The following is a 24,138-nucleotide window of genomic DNA, read 5'->3' as shown; positions in this document are numbered from 1 at the left end:
CATTTGATTCCTCTATTGCCGCTGTCTGGAGAATTCCATATTTTGCTTCTCTTCACTTTCAAGTAGACACCTAGAAAAAAAATCAAGAAAGAGGTGTGATAATACATTCCTGGTATATGCTATAGATGTATTGGAAACAGTAAAGAGATTTTAGTCTGCCTAGTTTCTAATGAAATCCACAAAAATGCCTTAATGGCAGCAACCACGCTGTCAGTGGCCACTATGCCGGCCACAAATTCCCCATGCCAGCTACAGTGTACTTTATCCCAGCAGCAATGCCGGTGATACCCCTTATCCAAGCTACAATGACCACCCAAATGTCCTTTATTCAACACACAATGGCCTCAGTATCTATATGCAAACTACAATTAACCACATGACAGCCACAAAGCTCCCATGTAAGGCACAATGCGCCAATGACAATGACATTGCCCTCAATGACACCAAGGCATTTACAATGCCCAATGCTGGCAATAATGCTACTGTAAGAGTGACTATGCCCTCATGAAACTCACAATGTCATTTATAAGGGAAACAATGCCACTATGACAGTCAAATGCCCTCCATGACATCTAAAGAGCCGCCAGAAAATCAACAATCATGCGACCACAATGTACTTTATCCATGCAACAATGCCATCAATGCCCCTTATGCCAGCCCGAAGGCCAAAATGGAACCCACCAAATGTCAATGCTCCTTTGCAAGCCACTATGCCTTTATTAAAGCCACAATGAACTCACTTTCCCCTTTGCTAACCAAGACATGACAGACACAAATCCCCGTGCCAGCCATAATGACACCTGCAAGCCACAATATCCTCATGACACTCGCTATGTCCCATATCCCAGTAATAATATCCTCAATGTTAGCCACAACTTCCTCCCTACCAGCCACAATGCCAACCAACCACAAAGCCCCCATTACATCCAATACCACGTGACAGCCATAATGCTTCTAACCAATATCCCATATGGCAGCTAAAATGTCCCCATGACTGATACAAAGTCCAGTGTCCCTTATTCCTTTTCACAATGCACCTTATCCAAACCACATTGCTCTCAATGCTGCCTAAGTTAACTGCAATACAACCATGATAGCCACAATGGCTTCAATAGCCCTATGACAACTACAATGCCCCATGACAGTCATTATGCCAGGAGCCACAATGCCACTATGCGAGCCACAATGTACTTTAGCGCAGACACAGTGCTGCCAATGCCTCTTATGCCAGCTCCAATGCCCCATGATCGTAAATGGTCCTCCATGCCAGCCACAGTGCTCTAAATGCCAGCTAAATTGTACCCATGAAATTAACAATGTCCCTTTTCACAGGAAAAATGCAGCCATGACATCTGCAAGGTCCACAATGTTCTCAATTCCCCTTTTGCCAACGAAAATGCAGAAATGACACAATGCCCTCCATGCCTGTCACTATGCCATTAATAGCCCTATTCCAACTAGATTGCCCCCATTCTATGCACAATGCCCCTAATGCAAGACACAATGCCCACAGAACACCCACTATATATCTTATCCAAATAGCCAAATACCAGCCACAATGGCTAACATTCAAGCAACAATGCACTCATAACAGCCACTATGCCCCCATGACATCCACAATGTCCCTTATCTCAGCTACAATAGCTCTATACAGGCACAAGTCCCACAATGCCAGCCACATTATCCTTAATGCCCCCTTAGCCATTCGGAATACAACCATGACAACCACAATTCACTTATTGCCTCTTAATAATACCCCAAGACAAACAAAATGTTCTCATGACAACTACCACATTCCCAAACACAATGCCCATTTTAATACCACAACTCCAACTAAGTCACAATGCCCTCATTGTTCACTTTACCAGTCACAATCCCAACACAAATATCACAATGCCTCCAAAAAAGTCACAATGTCCTCATGACAGCCAAACTATCTCTAATTCCCAGTCACGATGTTACCATAAAAGCCACAATGTCCTCTGACAACAAACAATCACGGAATGCATCATATTACAGCACTGTCTTCGATCCTAATTACAATTTCCGCGAGGACAGACCCTATGCCCCCAATTCTCCCTATGCCAGCCACAATACCCTCCATACCAGCCAAAAATTTCCCATTTGGGAATTGGAGATGGTGATGAATGTGTATGTTGGAATGTAAATGCAGTGCACCCATGTGTAGAACACAAAGGCATTTACAATGCCCTTAAATATCTATAGCCAACATAAGTACTACTAGATATATATCCTTATATACCAGGAAGGTATTACCACACTTCTGAAAGTCCAGAGCTAGAAACTAGCCTGATAATTATCAGTAATTAATAATAATATTAATTACCAGTCATTTGATTCCTCTATTGCCACTGTCTGGAGGATTCCGTATCTTGCTTCTCTTCACTTCCAAATAGACACCTAGAAAAAAAATCAAGAAAGAGGTGTGATAATACGTTCCTGATATATGCTATAGATGTATTGGAAAGAGTAAAGAGATTTAAGTGTGCCATTAAACCCTTTCTGAGATACATTCTGAGGAGCCAAACTAGAGATCCCACCACAAGTCTTCCTATCCAAGACTATGCACCGATCACCCCTTCCCGACTAGAAGCCACAAGTAGAAAATAATTGTCTCTAATCACAACTCCTAACTTAGTCATCAAACACACCAAAGATCAGATGCTAAGAAGAAATAACACTCTCCTCCACATCTGTATAAAACAGAAAAACATTCTACAATCTCTTCAGTGGACCATTTACAACTCATGTATGACATGGACCTAAATGTGGCCTAGAGAGGACACAATATAGCGAATATCATCCATCAGGAAAAATATCACACATTGAATAAAGACCTCACACGCGCCAAGTTACGACACACAGTGATATCACTAGTAGCTAAAATAGCTGTATATGGAGCTGCAACTTCTGGCTAAATCACTAGAGAGACAAAGAAAAGGAGACACATCAACTATACTACGCCATATAAAGCAATATAAAATGAAATCCTGCCCCCCAAAAAAACCAACAAAAATAAACCTTATTTCAGGAAGGCTTTCATGAACACACTATCAGGAAATTTATCAACATTTAACAGCCCTACATAAGAACTGAAATATACTTTTACTCAGTGGTTTGAATAGAAGTTTCTCACTTAACTTGTGCCTTCTGGAACAAAAACCCTTTGAGTAAAATACATTTTTCTTATTTGCTCTCCTAAATTCATGACAGCCACAATGTTCCAATGATAGCCAAAATGCACCTATTTCAGCTACATTGTCCCACAACATCTAAATAGCTCCAATGCCAGCCATAAAGACCACATTTTCCCCACATGGCAACCACAAAGTCATCAATGCCCCCTAAGAAAATCACAATACTTTTAATACCTGCTAAGCCAACTAAAATTTCCACATGACAACCGTAGTGCCCTCCATGCCAGCCACAATACACCAAAAAAAGCCACAATGCTGTTCAGGCCAACCACAATGCCCTCATAGCACCCACAATGTACCTTATCCCATCTACAACGCCCCCATGCCAGCCACAAGGTTCTTATATTAGCCACATTATGCCCTATGTTTCTAACATTGCCTCCTTTTAATTCCCTAAACCCCCATGACAGCTACATTGATTCCATGATACACGCAATCTCGGTTATCTCAGCAATAATGCCTCAATGACAGCCACCATTCTGTCAATGCCAGCCACAAAGCCCCCATGCCAGCCACAGTGCACTTTATCCCAGCAGCAATGCCACAATGACCACCAAAATGTCCTCTATGCAGCACAGAAGGCCTCAATATCCATATCCAAACGAAAAAGCCACAAAGCTCCCATGTAAGATACAATACACCCATGAAGACAATGCCCTCAATGCCCCCAAAGCAGCCACAATGCCCAATGCTAGCAACAAAGCTTCTGTATAAGTGACTATGCCCTCATGAAGCCCACAATGTCCTTTATAACAGGCACAATACCACTATGACAGCCACACTGTCTCTAATCAAAATCACGGTGCCCCCATGAAAGAAACAATGTCCCCTGACAACCATAATCCTGGAATGCATCATATACCAGCAACAAAGACACCAATGCCAATTAGAGTTTCCTGAGGAAAACCACAATGCTCTCTATGTCAGCCACAATGCCCCTATGAAGGCCACAATGTTCTCCATAGCAGTAAAATTACGCTGAATCTCTCCTATGTTTACCCCAATGCCCCATGACAACTACAAAGCCTTACATGGCAACATCAATAGGCCAACGGCAAAACAACTATTGACGGCCTAATTGACCCATGATAGCTATAATGCCTCATTAGCCACTTTAGCAGCCACAATGCCAATATAAATACCTCAATGCTCTCCATGCCAGCCCTAATGCCTATGTACTTTATCCTTGCAACAACGCTGTCAATGAACCTCGCCACAAAGCCTCCATGACTACCACAAGCCTTTAATGCTCCTACGCCGGCCACAAATCCCCATTATAACCAAAGTGCCCTCACTTTCTCCTTTGCCAGTTACAATGACCTCCATGCCAGCCAGAATGACCTTAATTTTCTATTTGCCAACCCCAATATCTCCAAGACAGCCACAAAGCCCTTATATCAGCCATAATGTCACCTTCCAGCCAAAATGCCCCAATGACAACTACAAACATTTAATAACCGTATGCCAAACATACTGCCTCCATGACTGCCAAAATGTCCTCACATACTTTTGGCCTTAGGACACCTGCTATGTCCCTTATCCCAGCCTAAATGCCCCTATGGTAACCACAGTGTTCACCATGCCAGCCACATTGCCAACCAACCACAAAGCCCCATGACAGCCACGAAAACCCCATGAAAGTCACAATGACATCAATAAATCAACAATAACCCATATCCAAACCAAAATATCCTTTTGACAGCTACAATGTCTACAGTATCTCTATTTCCACCCACAATGCCCTTAAAACCCGTTATGCCAGCAACATTGCCCTCAATGCCCTAAACCGACCACAATACAAGCATGACAACCACAATGGCCTCAATACCCCTATGACAACTACAATGCCCCATGACAATGTTCCTATAACATTCGCAAAATCCCTTATCTCCGCCAAAATGCCCTCATGACACCGACAAGGTCTCTTATCTCACCCACTATGTCTTTATTACAGCCACAATGAACTCCATGCCAAACAGAATTCTCCATTTCATTTTTTGCCAACCACAATGGGATTATGCCAGTTACAATGCCCTTCATGTCAGCCACAATGCACTCAATGCCCCCTTTCCGAAAAGAAAGCCTCCAAGCAGAGGTCAATGGTATTAGCAGGAACAGCAGAGCCAGGAAACACAAGAATCACAGGCAAAGGACAGACAGCAAATGAAGGTATAAATAGACCAAGGGCGGGAGCTAGAACCGTCTGGCCAGGCTGTGATAGGTTCTCCCACTCCTCAGCCTACCAGCCTGAGTGGTAGCAGATCGAGTCACTCTATCAGACCTAGGGACAGATGCAGACTGATTAACCATGGGCGTCGACACAGAAGCGGTGTCTGGCAGATCCTTTACAGTACCCCTCCTTTTATGAGGGGCCACTGGACCCTTCCTATGTGGACCTGGCTTATTGGGGAACCAAAGATGGAACCTCCTGAGTAATAACCCAGCATGAACATCCCGGGCGGGTACCCAAGTCCTCTCCTCAGGCCCGTATCCTCTCCAATGGACCAGGTACTGGAGGGAGCCTTGGACCATCCTGCTGTCCACAATCTTGGCCATCTCTTATTCTACCCCTTTAGGGGTGAGAACAGGGACCGGAGGTTTCCTCGAGGTAGCAAAGGACGGGGAGCAGCGTTTCAGAAGGGAGGCATGAAACACGTCGTGTATTTGAAAGGTTGGGGGTAACTCCAGCCGGAAGGAGACAGGGTTAAGGACCTCAATGACCTTGTATGGCCCTATATACCGGGGAGCAAACTTTTTGGACGGAACTTTAAGGCGCAAGTTTTTTGAAGACAGCCACACCAGATCCCCGACCACAAACAAGGGGTTAGCAGAATGTCTTTTATCTGCCTGAGTCTTTTGTATGCTCTGGGACGCCTCAAGGTTCTCCTGAACCTGGGCCCACACTGTGCACAGTTCCCGATGAACAACATCTACCTCGGGATTGTTGGAACCACCAAGTGAAACGGAGGAGAACCATGGATTAAACCCAAAATTACAGAAAAAGGGGAGACCCCTGACGAGTTACTGACCCGGTTATTAAGGGAAAATTCGGCGAGGGGAATGAAGGAGACCCAATCATATTTACAGTGAGAGATAAAAAACCTTAAATATTGTTCTAGAGACTGATTAGTCCTCTCAGTTTGGCCATTAGTTTCATGATGGAAGGCCGAAGAGAAGGACAAATCAATCTCCAACTTATTACAGAAAGCTCTCCAAAACAATTAAACAAATTGTGCCCCTCTGTCAGAAACAATATTGACAGGAACCCCATGGAGACGCAGGGTGTGTTTGACAAACAAGGTAGGTAACGTCTTGGCATTGGGTAGTTTCTTGAGGGGCACAAAGTGGCACATCTTACTGAAGCGGTCTACTACAACTCACACCACCGACTTGCCTTGGGATGGAGGCAGATCGGTGATAAAATCCATGGAGATATGGGTCCAAGGTCTCTGGGGAATGGACAAAGAACATAGTAAATGAGTAATTTGTTTGAAAAAACGGGACCCCATACGGCGCTGCTACTCAGGAACGAATGCAGTAGTAGTTTAGAATTGATACTTTATTGTAGGCTACGCGTTTCAATGCCGCACCGGCATCTTCCTCAGGCCACAAACCCCTACATCTTTATATAGAAAAAAAAAAGGTTTGTGGCCTGAGGAAGATGCCGGTGCGGCATTGAAACGCGTAGCCTACAATAAAGTATCAATTCTAAACTACTACTGCATTCGTTCCTGAGTAGCAGCGCCGTATGGGGTCCCGTTTTTTCAAACAAATTACTCATTCACATTGCGGTGGTCCTTCAAAGATTGACCGGCTGGGATCTCGGCAGCAGCACTCATCCATCACTTATCTACCTTTTACCCGCTCCTGACATTTTCACCTGTGGTAAGCCTCCATCTGTCAAACTAAGTTTGTTATTTCTTGGGCTTACTCACACTATGTGGCGCCGTGCTTTTCTCTCTGAAATCTCTAAAGAACATAGTAAGCCTGCTGGTCGGGACCTGGGAGTCTTGGACCTAGCACAAATTTCACAAGCGGCGATGTAGGCCTTAACGTCTTTAGGCAACCCAGGCCACCAATAGGTTCTAGAAATGAGGTGCTTGGTACCCAGGATGCCAGGATGGCCAGATAGTGCAGTGTCATGATTTACCCTGAGTACCCTTAACCGGAATTACAGGGGAACAAACAGCTTGTTCTCAGGAAGGTTCCCGGGAGCTGAACCTTGATCAGCCGCAATTTCGGAGACTAAGTCAGAACCAACAGAGGATATGATTATACCTGGGGGCAAAACAAAAGCAGGATCCTCCTCCGAAGGAGGACTGACCATGAAGCTACGCGACAGTGCATCAGCTTTAATATTTTTAGACTCAGCCCTATAGGTGACCACAAAGTTGAATCTAGTAAAAAACAACACCCATCGAGCTTGTCTAGGAAAACCAGATTCTTGTGGTCGGTAAGGACCGTTACCTGGTGCCTAGCCCCCTCCAAGAAGTGGCGCCACTCTTCAAATGCCCATTTAATGGCTAAGAGTTGGCGGTTGCCAATGTCATAGTTACTCTCAGTGGGCAAGAACTTCCTAGAAAATTAGGCACAGGGACGGAGATGGGTGAGAGACCTGGTACCAGCACCCACTCCCACCTCGGAGGCGTCAACCTCCACAATGAATGCCTCCATTTGGTTAGGCTGAATCAGCACTGGGCAGAGATAAAGCACTTCTTAAAGATCTCAAAAGCCTGGACCGCCTTCGGAGGCCAGTGGAGGATATCAGCACCCTTGAGAGTAAGATCCGTAAGAGGCTTAGCGATGACCGAAAAGTTAGCAATAAATCTCCTGTGGTAATTAGCAAACCCCAGGAAGCACTGTATCGCCTTCAGGGAGGCAGGTTGGACCCATTCAGCCACAGCCTGAACCTTGGCAGGGTCCATGCGGAATTCATGAGGAGTGAGGATTTGACCCAAAAATGGTATCTCCTGCACCCCAAAACACATTTTTCGGTCTTAGCAAACAGTTTGTTTTCCCGAAGGGCCTGGAGCACCTTCCTGACATGCTCAATGTGGGAGGACCAGTCCTTGGAAAACACAAGTATGTCATCAAGGTACACTACAAGAAATACCCCCAGGTAGTCTCTTAAAACCTCATTTATGAAATTCTGGAAGACCGCGGGAGCATTACACAACCCAAAGGGCATGACGAGGTATTCGAAATGACCTTCGGGCGTGTTAAACGCAGTATTCCACTCATCCCCCTCTTTGATGCGGATAAGGTTATAAGCCCCTCGTAGATCAAACTTAGAGAACCATTGGGCCCCCTGAACCTGATTGAAGAGATCAGGAATCAAAGGAAGGGGATACTGGTTCCTTACAGTGACCTTATTCAAGTTTCGGTAGTCAATGCATGGCCTAAGACCACCATCCTTCTTCCCTACGAAGAAGAAGCCAGCACCTACCGGAGAAGTAGAGGGGCGAATGTAACCCTTGGCCAGGCATTCCTGGATATATCCTCTCATGGCTTCACGTTCGGGACAAGAGAGATTAACTATCCTACCCTTAGGGAGCTTAGCTCCTGGTACCAATTAGATAGCACAATCGTATTCTCTAGGAGGAGGTAACTCTTCAGAGGCCTTTTTAGAAAAAACATCAGCAAAGTCCTAAATAAACTCAGGTAGAGTGTTCACCTCCTCAGGGAGAGAAATAAAATTAATAGAAAAACAGGATGTCATGCCACTATGTCCTTTATAGCAGTAAAATCACCCTGAATGCCTCAAATGCCCCCATGACAACGACAAAACTTTACATGGCAAGAGCAATAGGCCAACCGCAAAACAACCATGACAAACACAATGCCCTTTGATGGCATAGATGCCCCATGACAGCTACAAAGCCTTATTAGAAACCACAATGCCAACATAAATACCTCAATGCTCTCCATGCCAGCTCTCATTTCCACAATGTCCCTTATCCCAGCAACTATGTCTTTATTACAGCCGCAATGAGCTTCATGCCAGCCGTAGTGCTTTCAATTCCTTTTTTGTCAACCCAAAGGAATTATGCCAGTTATCATGCCCTTCATGTCAGCAAGAATACCCTCAATGCCCCCTTTCCAAAAAGAATGACTCCATACCACCCACAAAGCCCCAATGCAAGCTACAATGTACTTTATAAGTGCAGCAATGCTGTCAATGTACCTTATCCTCGCCACAATGCCTCTATGACCACAAGCCTTAACCCCTTAAGGACGCAGCCTAGTTTGGGCCTTAAGGCTCAGAGCCTATTTTTTAAATCTGACATATTTCAATTTATGTGGTAATAACGTCGGAATGCTTAAACCTATCCAAGCGATTCTGAGATTGTTTTCTCGTGAGACATTGGGCTTTATGTTAGTGGTAAAATTTGGTCGATATATTCAGTGTTTATTTGTGAAAAATTGCAAAATTTGAAAAAATAGCATTTTTCCAAATTTAAATGCATGTGCTTGTAAAACAAATGGTTATACCAGCCAAAATAGTTACTAGTTCACATTTTCCATATGTCTACTTTAGATCTGCATAGTTTTTAGAGCATTATTTTATTTTTCTTGGACGTTACAAGGCTTAGAACATGAACACCAATTTCTCATATTTTTAAGAAAATTTAAAAAGTCTTTTTTTTAAGGTACCTGTTCAGTTCTGAAGAGGCTTTGTGGGGCCTATGTATTAGAAACCCCCATAAAACACCCCATTTTAAAAACTAGACCCCTCAAGGTATTCAAAATAGCATTTAGAAAGTTTTTTAACCCTTCAGGCATTTCACAGGAATTAAAGCAAAGTGGAGGTGAAATTTGCAAATTTCATTTTTCTTGCTGAATTTCAATTTTATTCTATTTTTTTTCTGTAACAAAGAAGGTTTTACCAGAGAAACACTACTAAATATGTATTGTCCAGATTCTGCCGTTTTTAGAAATGTCCCACATGTGGCTCTAGTGTTCTCGTGGACTAAAACACAAGCCCCAGAAGCAAAGAAGCACCTAGTGCATTTTGGTGCTTCTTTTTTATTAGCATATATTTTAGGCAGCATGCCAGGTTTGGAGAGGTGTTGAGGTGCCAAAACAGTAGGAATCCCCCAAAACTGACCCCATTTTGGAAACTGCACCCCTCAAGGAATTCATTTATGGTTATTGTTACCATTTTGACCCCGTAGTTTTTTCACAGCGCGTATTTGAATTGGGCTGTGAAATTAAAAGAATGACAATTTTTCCAATAAGATGTCATTTTTGATCAGAATTTCTTATTTTCACAGGGAACTAAATGCCCCATTTTGTTGCCCAATTTGTCCTGAGTGCGGCAATACCCCATTTCTGGTGATAAACGGCCGTTTGGGCCCATGGGAGGACTCAGAAGGAAAGGAGCGCTATGTGTTCTTAGGAGTCCAGATTTTGCTGGATTGGTTTTCGGGTGCCATGTCGCATTTGCAGAGCCTCAGAGGTATCAAAGCAATGGAAACCCACCAAAAGTGACCCCATTTTGGAAACAAAACCCCTCAAGGAATTTATTTATGGGTGTTGTGACCATTTAGACCCCACAGTTTTTTCACAGAACTTATTTGAATTGGGCTGTGAATTAAAAAAAAACCACTTTTTTCCAATAAGATGTAGTTTTGGCTCAAAATGTCTTATTTTCACAACGAATAAAATACCCCATTTTGTTGCCAAATTTGTCCTGAGTGCGGCAATACCCTATTTGTGGTGATAAACTGCCGTTTGGGCCCATGGGAGGTATTAGAAGGAAAGGAGCGCTATGTGTTCTTTGGAGCCCAGATTTTGCTGGATTGGTTTTCGGGTGCCATGTCGCATTTGCAGAGCCCCAAAGGTATCAAAGCAATGGAAACACACCAGATGTGACCCCATTTTGGAAACTACACCCCTCAAGGAATTCATTTATGGGTGTTGTGACCATTTAGACTCCACAGTTTTTTCACAGAATTTATTTGAATTCGGCTGTGAATTAAAAAAAATGTAATTTTTTCCAATAAGAGGTAGTTTTGGCTAAAAATTTCTTATTTTGACAAGGAATAAAATACCCCAATCTGTTGCCCAATTTGTCCTGAGTTCGGCAATACCCCATTTGTGGTGATAAACTGCCGTTTGGGCCCATGGGAGGCCTCAGAAGGAAAGGAGCGCTATGTGTAATTTGGAGCCCAGATTTTGCTGGATTGGTTTTCGGGTGCCATGTTGCATTTGCAGAACCCCAGAGGTATCAAAGCAATGAAAACCCACCAGAAGTCACCCCATTTTGGAAACTACACCCCTCAAAGAATTTATTTATGGGTGTTGTGACCATTTAGACCCCACAGTTTTTTCACAGAATTTATTTGAATTGGGCTGTGAATTAAAAAAAAATATATTTTTTCCAATAAGAGGTAGTTTTGGCTCAAAATTTCTTATTTTCACAAGGAATAAAATACCCCATTTTGTTGCCCAATTTGTCCTGAGTGTGGCAATACCCTATGTGTGGTGATCAACTGCCGTTTGGGCCCATGGGAGGGCTCAGAAGGAAAGGACCACCATGTGGCCTACTGGGAATTTTCTGGTGCTAAGTCATGTGTGCAGAAGCCCCTGAGGTATCAGTACAGTTGAAACCCCTGAGAAGTGACCCTGTTTTAAAAACGACACCCCTTAAGGAATTCATCTAGAGGTGTAGTGAGCATTTTGACGCCACAGGTATTGTGTAAAAGATAATGCGCAGCAGATGGTGCAGAGTGAGATTTGCAATTTTCTATATATATGCCATGTCAGTGTCAGATATATTGTGCCCAGCATGTGCCACCGGAGACATACACCCCATAAACTGTAATGTGGGTTCTCCCGGGTACAGCAGTACCCTACATGTGGCTGTTATTAGCTGCCTGGGCACACGGCAGGGCTCAGAAGGAAAGGACCACCATTAGGCCTACTGAAGCTTTTCTGGTGCTAAGTCTTGTACGCAGAAGCCCCTAAGGTACCGGTACAGTTGAAACCCCCGAGAAGTGACCCTGTTTTAAAATCTACACCCCTTAAGGCATTCATCTAGAGGTGTAGTGAGCATTTTGACCCCACAGGTATTGTGTAAAAGATAATGTGCAGCAGTTGGTGCAGAGTGAAATTTGCAATTTTCTATACATATATGCCAATTCAGTGTCCGATATATTGTGCCCAGCATGCGCCACCGGAGATATACACCTCATAAACTGTAATGTTGGTTCTCCCGGGTACGGCAATACCCTACATGTGGCTGTTATCAGCTGCCTGGGCACACAGCAGGGCTCAGAGGGGAAAGATGAGGAGGGGTAAGCTGTGCGAAGTGGATCAGAGCGAGTAAAACTGGGGTAAAATTAAAAATAAAGGGATGGATGATAAATTTTAAAACACTCTTTCATACAGAGCTCTGGTTTTTCGGGACACGCGTCACATTGATATATTGTGTCCTCCCTTATCCCCCTCTTATAGCAGACTCTGCACCTCTTTTGACTTTTTCCCTTCTTGCCAGTTTGGGGAACTTCTCCTAAAAAGTGTTGCCCTGGTACGATGCGTGTGGCCTCGCTTCCAGAAGTACTGTAGGGCTTCAGGACTTGATCTGACAAGTCCACCCCTCCCATGTACCTATTGTAGTCCAGGATGCAGTCTGGTTTGGGGGGTCTCTGTACTGGTACCTCGTACAGGTACATGGGTACTGGTGTGGCATCTCCCTGGTCTTGTACTTGACACACAATATGTTGCTGCTAGAATGTGCCCTGCTCCCACCCCTTCTTGTTTGCCCAAGCAGAGTCTTAGGGAGGCCTCTCTGGTTTCTTGTAGCAGTGCCGCATGCAGCAGGACTTCTGGAAGCGAGGCAGTTGAAGTGTGGGAAGCTGGTATAAAAATTATCCAGGTAGAGGTGGTAACCCTGGTCCAGCAGTGGGTGCACCAAATCCCACACAATTTTTGTATTAACTCCCAGTAAGGGGGGGCATTCTGGGGGCTGAATATTGGTGTCCGTCCCTTCATATATCCTAAATTTGTAGGTATACCCTGATGCACTCTCGCACAGCTTATACATCTTCACGCCATACACCTTCTTACACGGCAGGTACTGGCGGAATTGAAGCCTCCCTTTAAAATGTACCAGGGACTCATCAACAGAAATACACTTCTCGGGGGTGTATGCTTGGGAAAACCGGGCACTGAAACGGTCTAATAGGGGTCTCCGTTTATACAAACGGTCAAAACTGGGGTCATCTCGGGGTGGGCACGGCTCATTATGAGTATAATGTAAGAAGCGAAGTATTGCCTCATTTTTATTTTATTTTTTAGTTTCCAGCTCAGTTCTGAAGTTGCTTTGAGGAGCCCATATATTAGACACCCCTATCAAACACCCCATTTCAGAAACTAGACCCCTCAAAGTATTCACAACAGCATATAGAAAGTTTATTAACCCTTTAGGTGTTTCACAGGAATTTAGAGCAAAGTAGAGGTGACATTTAATTAATTTAATTTAATTTATTAGGCACCATGTCCGGTTTGAAGAGGTCTTGTGGTGCTAAAACAGTGGAAACCCCCCAAAAGTGACCCCTTTTTGGAAACTAGAGACCTTGAGGAATTCATTGTAGTTTTCTTGGGGTGCATGCGACTTTTTGATCAGTTTTTATTCTATTTTTAAGTGGCGCGGTGACTAAAAAAACAGCAATTTTACTATTGTTTTTTATTCTATTTTTTTTACAGCGTTCACCGTGCGCTATAAATGACATATTCACTTTATTCTGCGGGGCGATACGATTACGGTGATACCAGATGTTTATAGTTTTATTTTATGTCTTATGGCGTTTGCACAATAAAATACATTTTGTAAAATATAATTTATTTTTGGTGTTACCTTATTCTAAGAGCCATAAATGTTTTATTTTTTCCATCAGGAAAGTCGTGCGAGGACTTATTTTTTGCGTAACGAACTGTTGTTTCGATCAGTACCATTTTTAGGTACATGCGACTTTTTGATCTCTTTTTATTCCATTTTTTGGGAGATGAAGTGACCAAAGAATTGTGATTGTGGTACGGTTTATTATTATTTTCTCTTACGGCATTCACCGCATGTGATAAATAACGACATCGTTTTGTAGTTCAGGCCGTTACGGACACGGCGATACCAATTATGTATAGTTTATTTGTTTATTTATATATTTTTATTAATAATAAAGGACTGATAAGGGAAAAAGGGGGACTTTTACTTTTATTACTTTTAAATCTTTTATTTTCTTATTTTGACACAACTTTTTTTTTACTTTTTTACACTATTTTTACTTTGTTCCACTAGGGGACATGAGGGCAGGAGGCTCTGATCGCTATTCTAATACACTGCACTACATACGTAGTGCAGTGTATTAGAGCTGTCAGCTGTTCGCTGACAGCAAGCATAGTGGGTCCTGACTTTGTCAGGACCCACTAGGCTTCCGTCGATGGCGTAGCCAGAGTCCATTGTTAGGATTCTGGTTGCCATAGTAGCCATCGCGGCCCGCTATCGTGTAGTAGGCCGGCAATGGCAGCTTAACCCCTAAGAAGCCGCGATCGCTATTGAACGCGGCTTCTAAGGGGTTAATCGGCGGGGACCACCGCTATCGGTCCCTGCACACTAAGCTGTGATAGCCTGCTGTCGGAAACAGCAGGTATCACAGCTCAGACACGCGCCGGGGAAAGATGACGCCGTGTTAACTCAGGTCAGTACTATTACTGAGCTGAGCGCGAACGATGCGCTCAGCAGGACGTAATAGTACTGACCTGAGCGCGAAGGGGTTAACGCTTCTATGACAGACACAAATCCCCATTATAACCAAAATGCCTCCCTTCCTCCCTTTCCAGTTACAATGACCTCCATGCCAGCCAGAATATCCTTAATTTTTCTTTACCAACAACAATATCCCCAAGACTGCCACAAAGACCTCATGCCAGCCATAATGCCACATTCCAGCCACAATGCCCCCATGCCAGACACAATGTACCTAATCTCAGCAACATTGCCCCTTTTGCCAGCCACAATGCCCAATAACAACCACAAACCTTTAATGACCGTACGCCAACTATACTGCATCCATGACTACCAAATTGCTATCACATCCCCTTTTACAAGACACAATGGCATTTATACCAGCCACAGTGCCCTCACTTCCGCCTTGGCCAACCACAATGACACCATGTCAACCACAAAGCCCCCATGTCAGCAATAATGCCAGCCACATTAACACCCGCTAGGTATATCATTCCAGCCAAAATGCCACCATGACCGCCACAATGTACTTTATCCCAGCAACAATGCTGCCAATGCCCCTTATGCCAACCACAAGGATGCAATGACAACCACATACCTTAAATGCCCCCAAGACAGCCAAAATGCTGTAATTTGTCGAAAACAAAGCCCTCCATGCCAGCCGCAGTGTACTCACTTCCACACTGCCTACCACAATGTCCACATGACAGTCACAAAGCCCCCATGCTAGCCATAATGCACAAGTTAAGACACAATGTGATATAACTAGTAGCGAAAATAGCTGACTTGCAACTTGTGGCCAAATCACTAGAGAGGCAAGAAAAATAGACAAATAAACTATACTGTGCCACTCATAGCAAAAAAAAAAACATTGTCCACACAAATCCTAAATTAAAAAGTCATGACAGCCACAATTTTCCAATGACAGCCAAAATGCAGCAATGACCGCTACATTGTCCCACCACATCTAAATGGCTCCAATGATGCCACAAAGCCCTAAAATTTCCCCCACATGACAACCACAAAGTCATCAATGCCTCCACATGACAACCATAGCGCCCTCCATGCCAGCCACAATACCTAAAAAAAAACACCACAATGCTTTTCAGGCAAGGCACAATGCCCTCACAATACCCACAATGTACCTTATTCCATCTACAATGCGCCATGCCAGCCACAAGGTTCTTATAATAGCCATATTATGCCATATGTTATTTACATGGTCTCCAAAGTCACTAAACCCCCATGACAGCCACATTGATCCCATGACACACGCAATCTACGTTATCTCCACCAAAATGCCATAATGGCAGTTCCCATGCTGTCAGTGGCCACTATGCCAGCCACAAAGCCCCCATGCAAGCCACGGTGTACTTTATCCCAACAGCAAAGCCGGTGATACCCCTTATCCAAGCTACAATGACCACCAAATTGTCCTTTATGCAACACACAATGGCCTAAGTATCTATATGCAAACTACAATTACCCACATAACAGCCACAAAGCTCCCATGTAAGGCACAATGCGCCCATGACAATGACATTGCCCTCAATGCCACCAAGGCATTTACAATGCCCAATGCTAGCAATAATGCTCCAGTAAGAGTGACTATGCCCTCATGAAACCCACAATGTCATTTATAAGGGGCACATTGCCACTATGACAAATAAAATGCCCTCCATGACAGCCACAAAGCCGCCAGAAAATCAACAATCATGCGACCACAATGTACTTTATCCATGCAACAATGCCGACAATGCCCCTTATGCCAGCCCGAACGCCAAAATGGAAACCACAAAATATCAATGCTCTTCTGCGAGCCACTATGCCTTTATTAAAGCCACAATGAACTCACTTTCCCCTTTGCTAACTAAGACATGACAGACACAAATCCCAAACACCAGCCATGACAACTGCAAGCCACAATATTCTCATGACACTTGCTATGTCCCTATTCCAGTCATAATATCCTCAATGTTATCCAAAACTTCCTCCATGCCAGCCACAATGCCAACCAACCACAAAGCCCCCATTACATGCAATACCACGTGACAGCCATAATGTTTCTATGAAATCACCAATATCTCATATGGCAGCTAAATGTTCCCATGACAGCTACAAAGTCCAGTGTCCTTTATTCCTTTCACAATGCCCCGTATCCAAACCACATTGCTCTCAAAGCCGCCTAAGCCAACTGCAATACAACCATGACAGCCACAATGACTTCAATGGCCCTATGACTACTACAATGCCCCATGACAGTCAAAAAAGTAATAATTTTTTCAGCCAAATGCCGTCATAACAACAAAAATGCTGTCAATTGCCATTATGCCAGCAGCCAAAATGCCACTATGCAAGCCACAGTGTTCTTTAGCGCAGCTACAGTGCTGCCAATGCCAGCCCCAATGCCCCTATGATCGCTAAATTGTCCTCCATGCCAGCCACAGTGCTCTAAATGCCAGCTAAATTGCCCCCATTTAATAAAAAAATTTCCCCTTTCCCAGCCAAAATGCAGCCATGACATCTGCAATGTCCATAATGTCCCTTATCCCAGCCACTATGCTCCACGATAACCTAATGCTCTCAATGCCAGCCACCTTGCCCTCAATGCTCCCTAAGCCAATTTCAACAGAACTATGACAACTAAAATGCCCCATGACAACCACAATGCCCTCATTGTCCACTTTACCAGACACAATGCTTACCTAAAATCCACAATGCCTTCATGACACTGTCACAATGCCCCCATGACAGCCACTATCCCCAAATTACTCATATGCGAGCCACAATGCCCTCAGTGGCAATTACAAATTTATCGAACAACCAGAAAGCCCATTGATCTATGCCAGCATCAATGCCACCACAAACGCCACATTGCACTCCATATCAGCCACAATGACCTGAATGCCTTTTTTGCATACCTCAATGCCCCCATGACAACTACAAAGTCCCTATGTCAACCACAATTCCTCCTATGGCAGCAGTAATGCCCACGTGCCAGCCACAATGCTCCTATAAGAGCCATTAAGCCCACATGACTGCCACACTGTCCCTGAGCCCAGCCACAATATCTCCATTACAGCCACAATGCTCTCAATTCCCCTTTTGCCAACGAAAATGCGGAAATTACACAATGCCCTCCATGCCAGTTACAATGCCATTAATGGCCCTATTCCAACTAGATTGCCCCCATTCTACGCACAATGCTTCTAATGCAAGATGCAATGCCCACAGAACACCCACTATATGTTTTATCCAAATATCCAAATACCAGCCACAATGGCTCCCATTCAAGCAACAATGCACTCATTAGAGCCACTATGCCCCCATGACATCCACAATGTCCCTTATCCCAGCTACAATAGCTCTATTACAGCCATAAGTCCCAAAATGCCAGCCACATTATCCTTAATGCCCCCTTAGCCGTCCCACAATGCCAGCCACATTATCCTTAATGCCCCCTTAGCCATTCGGAATACAACCATGACAACCACAATTCACTTATTGCCTCTTAAGAGAACCATAATGCCCCAAGACAAACAAAATGATTTCATGACAACTACCACTTTCCCAAACACAATGCCCATTTTAATACCACATCTCCAACTAAGTCACAATGCCATCTAATGACAGCAACAATGCCTTCAATGCTAATTACAATTCCGCGAGGACAGTTACAATGTCCACATGACACCGACTATATGTCTTATCCAAACAGCCAATCAAAGTCTTTGTTGACTTAGTATCCCAGGACCTATAGTCATTATCTAACCAATGGCTACCTCACAATCTCAGCCTGGACGAAGAACGGGCACTCCATGAAATGCGCAAATGGGATGATGTTGTTTTCAAGAATTCGGATAAGGGGGGGCAATGTCGTTATCTGGTCCAAAGATAAATACTTACTGGAAGCTAAAAAGCAACTATTGGATAAAGCCTGTTACCGTCCACTATGGGGTGACCCAACTGAACAATTTCTCAAGGAATATAACGACATGATCCAAGTTGGTTTTGAGGAGGGGGCCATAATTGCTAAAGAGAGGGACTTTATGAGGGTACAGCACCCTAGGATTGCAACGTTCTATCTCCTCCCAAAGGTGCACAAAAACTCCACTAACCCTCCAGGGAGGCCGATTGTCTCTGTTGTGGGTAACCTAACTGAAAAATGTAATCACTGGTTAGACGAAGAACTACGCGAATTGGTATATCAGTTACCCTCCCACACCAGAGATACCATGCAGGTGCTCAAAGACCTGAATGGCAGTTCCCTGGAGGAGAACGAATGGCTCGCTACTTGCGATGTGGAGTCCCTTTACACGGTCATAGACCATGAGGTAGGCTGCACAGCGGTGGAATTTTTCTTGCAGAGAAAGGAGGGCTACAATCCATCTCGGAAAAACTTTGTCCTACGTGCACTTACATTTATTCTGAAGCACAACTATTTCCTCTTTGATGGCAGGTTTTACCTGCAGCTACGAGGAACGGCAATGGGAGCAGCGGTGGCACCCACCTTTGCCAACTTATATTTGGGCTGGTGGGAAGAATGTCACGTTTTTTGTCCCGAAATGGACAAATTCACTTCCAGGATCAATATCTGGCGCAGATTTATAGATGACATACTGCTCATCTGGAATGGTCCATCTAGGGAACTTGAAGAGTACATTGAGGTCCTGTACACCAACAACTTTAACCTCAAATTGACTCTCACATATGACCAACAGTCAATCCCTTTCCTGGATGTGAGGCTATTTACCAACGAGCGTGGCATAATTGAGACAGACCTTTACCGCAAGAAAACAGCCACTAATAGCCTTTTGGATGCAACAAGTGCACATTCTGTTAACACTATTAGAGGCATTCCAAAGGGAGAATTCCTGCGGCTTAGACGGAACTGTTCCACCTTCCAGCTATTCAAGACTCGGGCAACAGAATTGAAGAACAGGCTGTCAGCTAGGAACTATAGTAAAAGGAACATCAAGAAAGCCTACAACTGGGCGCTGAGGACTGATCGTGAAACCCTGTTGACCCCAAAAATAAGGGTAAACACAGAACGATCCCAACCCCGATTTGTCACTGACTTTAATGAAAGTTGGGATGAAATGACACACATTCTGAACCGTCATTGGAACATTTTACTTAGTGACCCAGTACTCAAGAATCTTCTTGCCAGCAAAGTCTCTCTGGGATACAGGAAATGCAAAACCATTTCAAATATTTTGGTACAGAGCCACTTTTCGAGAAAAAACAAGAACAATCTAGTACTTAATCCTGGTTTCTATCCGTGCAGAATGTGTAGAGCCTGTCGGGTATTAGTGGACAAGAGAGAATTTGTGGATGCCTGTGGTACCCTCCATCGGATCTCAGACCACATAAGATGCTCCACCCCTGGTGTGATCTATTGCCTTGAATGCCCATGTGGTCTCAAATACATTGGGAAAACCAAGAGAGAACTGCGCATACGGATCCATGAGCACATTAACTCTATAATCAACTTTGAAAAAAATGAGAATGATTGCAGGATTAAGAATAAACCATTTAATCCAACTCCAATAGCCAGACACTTTGGGGACGTACACAATTCCAATTGGACAGCCCTGAGAGGCTGGGCCCTGTGCCAAATACATCTGGGCATCAGAAGGGGCAACTTAGATCAGACACTTCTGAAAAAGGAAAGTGAATGGATCTTTAATATGAACACAGTGAGTCCATTTGGACTTAATGAAAACTTTCGTTTTGGTTGCTTCCTTTGACACGATGGATAGTGGTTTACATTATATATATATATATATATATATATATATATATATATATATATATATATATATTTATTTTTTTTGCATTACACTTTTTCCATCTTATATATATATATATTTTTCCAATGTATATTCTTTCCATTATTTTTCTCAATCTTCCTGTCGTCCGGTTACCACCATTTTCACATCCGCAGGACCTATATGCCGTTTATTTTATTTTACTTTGTTTGAGTTCGTATTTTGATAGTTGTATGGTGTCCTACCAATAACTATTGCATGTTCTCACAAAATTTCTATTGAGAACTCCACTAATACTATACCAGCCAAGACCTAGGTCTCTGATTGGTTCTTGAGGCTGTCAGTCAATTAGGACCCTATTTATAGGGCGTTACAATGGCGGCCTCCCACCCCTGGAAGAAGCCAGAATGCTGGCGAAACGCACGTCGGGTGCATAATCCACAATCCTTCGGTGCAAACACTTGTCTCTATTCTGCTCAGGTCAGATCACGATATACATTGCGGCTGACAGCTGCCAGCTGCTCAAGTGCTGCTGCACTACTTTGCCTGCAACGTGTCCCGCTGTGTAATACTGAACAGCTGGGGCATTTCTCCTGCCTATCGCCACGTCCTATCCTGACGGTTGGTGTTTCACAGTGCGGTCCTCCCGGGGTGATAATTTATTCACCCACGGGTACAGACCGCAGGACCGCTGCGGGGAGGCTGTGGGGTCTCGGCAAACGAGCCCTCACCGCTCCGCTCATCAACTCAGCCCACACACTGGGTTATTTCTGCAGACCGCCTCTCAGATGACAGCTGAGCGCGGTCACTGGACCTATTCATAACCGCTTCCACAGCAGAGTCGACCTGGAGGACGGCCGCAATCCGCCGCCTCTGGGCTGACAACTGAGGGCGGCAGCAGCACTGAATACAGCCGCTCCCCACGCTGCTGTTCTAAGAGCAGTACACCGGCGTGAGGGTGCGTTTGTTACAATAACTGCTTACCAACAACGCGGCAATAACGCAAGGTGTGCACTTGGCAGAGATTATATCTGCTCACTCAATCATTGCAGGGCCAATTTGAAATTTACTTTGCTGCCTGTCGTCACAACAGCGCAGCAAAGACAATATGAGCCCACAATCTAGCACAACCTAGTTTCCCTAACTGACACATTGCTACAATTTAACACATTGACTCCACTCCACTCCATCTGGAGCTTCATTCAATATTTACAGCTCAGTGATTTATGGACTACAATAGAGCAATAGTGACAGTGAAATCACTCAACACATTACCAACTATATCATTCCAGGCCAAGGGTATGTGAGTTTGGGGGTCACTCACACATACCAGTTTGCACCGATAGACTTTTAACAATTACAATTTTAATGCAGATCAATAAAAGTTATATATTAATTCATTTCTAGACCACATCTTTTCCCTTTTCCCCACTCCTGACTAAACTCAACCACAATTCACTTATTGCCTCTTAAAGGGAATGTGTTGCCAGCAAAACATGATTTTTTTTTTTTAGTTAAACAATTAGTGTATAGGTGATTAAACATTGTTCTAATTTTTTTTTTTTTCCACGAGTCAGGAAATATTATAAATTGGATTCAATTGGATTCTAATTTATAATATTTCCCATTGCTGGTCACTAGATGGAGCCATTCCCAAAATTGCAGCATTGCATGTGGTAAAGCAACCACATTGCTTTATGCTGCAAAATTGGGTAAAAAGCCCTCGCTCTAGTGAGCTCTCAGCATCCCCCCCCTCCTTTATCCTGGCTAGTGCCGGGAGAAACGAGGGGTTTGAACGGTCTAACCTCCTACACTGTGTGTCGCCATTTTTTGAGCTAACACACAGTGTAGAAGGTTTACATACACTAGTAAACACACAGTAAAACACAAACATACATAAAAATCCCTTACCTGCTCCAGTCGCCGCCGCTCCCTCCGGTCCATCCGCTCCGTCTGCTGCCGCTGCTCCATGTGCACAAGTCCGGAAGCCGCGACCGGAAGTAGTAATCTTACTGTCCGGCCGCGACTTCCGGTCCACAGGAAAATGGCGTCGGACGGCGCGCATTTCAAATTGAACTGTGTGGGAGCGGCGCATGCGCCGTTCCCACACAGAGGCGTACATGTTAGTGGATGGAACGGGCCCCGTTCGCAGTCCCTATGGGACTGGAGCTGCCATATTCCATGTCTGTATGTGTCGTTAATCGACACATACAGAAATGGAAAAAAAAATGGCAGCCCCCATAGGGAAGAAAAAGTGTAAAAATAAAAAAAAGTAACACACAAACACACAAATTAATCCAAACGTTTTTAATAAAGCACTAACATCTTTAACATATTAAAAATTTTTTGGTGGTAACACTGTTCCTTTAAGAGAACCATAATGCCCCAAGACAAACAAAATGCTCTCATGACAACTATCACTTTCCCAAACACAATGCCCATTTTAATACCACATCTCCAACTAAGTCACAATGCCATCTAATGACAGCAACAATGCCTTCAATGCTAATTACAATTCCACGAGGACAGCCACAATGCTCACAATTCTCCCTATGCCAGGCAAAATACCCTCCATGCCAGCCAAAAATGTCCCATTGGGGAAGTGGAGATGGTGATGAATGTGTATGTTGAAATGTAAATGTAGTGCACCCATGTGTAGAACACAAAGGCATTTACAATGCCCTTAAATATCTATAGCCAATATATGTACTACTAGACATATATCCTTATATACCAGGAAGGGATTACCACACCTCTAAAAGTCCAGAGCTAGAAACTAGCCTGATATTTATCAGTAATTAATAATATGAATTACCCATTCCTCTAATGCCGCTGACTGGAGAATTCCATATCTCGCTTCACTTTCAAATAAGACACCTAGAAAAAAGAAAGAAAGAGGTGTGATAATACGTTCCTGGTATATGCTATAGATGAATTGGATCAGTAAAGAGATGTTACTGTGCCTAGTTTTTGATACAACAAAAATTATTTTATAAGGGGCAATCAAACCCTTTCTGGGATACCCACCTCAAGTCTTACAATGCAAGAGGATGCACAGACCACCCAATCCTGACCAGAAGCCTCAAGAAGCCACAAGTAGCATGTATTTGGCTCTGAGAAAAAACCCTAAATGAGGCCCCATGCACATGACCAAAGTTTCTATCTGTAATTACAAATCCATAATTAAGGATAATCTGGTGACCCACAAATTTCTATTGGCCACGGACACCTTTCCGTATATTTACGGATGTGTGTCCGGGCCGTAGAACTAAAAAGCAAAATATAGAACATATCCTATTCCTGTCTGCAATTGCGGCACAGACTCACCCATAGAAGTCTAACGGAGCATGCAAAATTTTGGACGGCTATTGTATATAGTGGATCGCTAGTTGAAGTCCCCTAG

General features: G+C 43.8%; 1 long non-coding RNA gene across 1 annotated transcript; it reads right to left on the bottom strand.

Moving 5' to 3' along the window:
* Window positions 1-23,615, bottom strand: LOC142748043 (uncharacterized). The gene is made up of 3 exons (XR_012882124.1): window positions 23,551-23,615; window positions 2,348-2,421; window positions 1-70 (listed from the first exon to the last, which is right to left on the bottom strand). It is a non-coding gene; the product is annotated as an uncharacterized LOC142748043 (long non-coding RNA).
* Window positions 23,616-24,138: the final 523 nt, after the last annotated feature.

This window comes from Rhinoderma darwinii, chromosome 3 (genome assembly GCF_050947455.1).
Source record: "Rhinoderma darwinii isolate aRhiDar2 chromosome 3, aRhiDar2.hap1, whole genome shotgun sequence".
NCBI lineage: Eukaryota > Metazoa > Chordata > Amphibia > Anura > Rhinodermatidae > Rhinoderma > Rhinoderma darwinii.
The sequence above is the reverse complement of the archived record's forward strand: the minus strand, read 5'-3'. Positions and strand labels throughout refer to the sequence as shown.